The sequence below is a fragment of the Lathyrus oleraceus genome, chromosome 5, assembly GCF_024323335.1.
Source record: "Lathyrus oleraceus cultivar Zhongwan6 chromosome 5, CAAS_Psat_ZW6_1.0, whole genome shotgun sequence".
NCBI classification, from domain to species: domain Eukaryota; kingdom Viridiplantae; phylum Streptophyta; class Magnoliopsida; order Fabales; family Fabaceae; genus Lathyrus; species Lathyrus oleraceus.
The window spans coordinates 625,225,401-625,226,470 of record NC_066583.1 but is presented as its reverse complement, the minus strand read 5'-3'; the positions used below and the strand labels follow the sequence as shown (position 1 = coordinate 625,226,470).

At 25.8% G+C, this 1,070-nt stretch overlaps 1 non-coding gene across 1 annotated transcript; it reads left to right on the top strand.

Annotated features, from left to right (window-relative positions):
* The first annotated feature begins 349 nt into the window (after positions 1 to 349).
* Positions 350 to 430, top strand: TRNAL-CAG (transfer RNA leucine (anticodon CAG)). Its single transcript has one exon. It is a non-coding gene; the product is annotated as a tRNA-Leu (tRNA).
* The last annotated feature ends 640 nt before the right edge of the window (positions 431 to 1,070 follow it).

The window sequence follows — 1,070 nt, the reverse complement described above, 5'->3', positions numbered from 1 at the left end:
CACATCTTTCTCATACTCCAACAAAGAGGGGTCAGGATGAGTACCAACATTATTGTTAAAATACTAGATTTGATATCAATTTTAATCACTATGTGAAAATATATTATTATTATTATTATTATCACACTTGTCACTATGTGAAAATATATTATTATTATTATTATCACACTTGTCACTATGTGAAAATATATTATTATTATTATTATTATTATCACACTTGTCACTATGTGAAAAATATATTATTATTATTATTATTATTATTATTATTATTATTATCACACTTATCATACTAGATTTGAGATATTTTTAATGCACATACAATTTTACTAAAATTCTAATAACCACACTTGTCAAGATGGCCGAGTTGGTCTAAGGCGCCAGTTTCAGGTACTGGTCCAAAAGGGCATGGGTTCAAATCCCATTCTTGACATTTATTTTGAAAAATTATATTTTTAATAGTGTATATCTAAATAATGTTATTATTATTTTAACAATTTTGCATATTGCAAGGAATATTGGAATTTCTATAGCAATATAAATAGCAACTAATAGTTAAAAGCTTGTATATGTAGTTAGAATATCGGTGGATCTTAATTTTTTGAATTTTTAAATCTAATTTTACTTTGGTGAAAAAAAATGAAGGTTACACCTTTGATGTTAATAGAAAAAATGCATGGTTTAATTGTAACTTTGGTTCCCCTGTTTTTTATTTATTTGGATTTTGGTCCCTCCATTTTAAAAACTGCATTTTTGATCATTTTTTAAGTTTTGTATTAGGTTTTGATCCCTTTCACCTCCTTTTTTATCGAAACACAAGTCTCACATTCACTAATTTGGTTTCTACGATTATACATTTCATATCTTAGAGTTTCACTGTCATTTGATAGAAATCCAATGTAGTCTTTAAGATCTATGTTACACTTTTCAATCTTATCATGATCTTCGATTAACTTAGCATTTAATATAAATAGTTACTTGTATGATAAAATTGTTACCTTACAATCATCTTCTTTATGAGAAGCTCTAAAGCAAATTTGTTCATCTTCTTTGTTGGAAGAAGATTCTTTAAA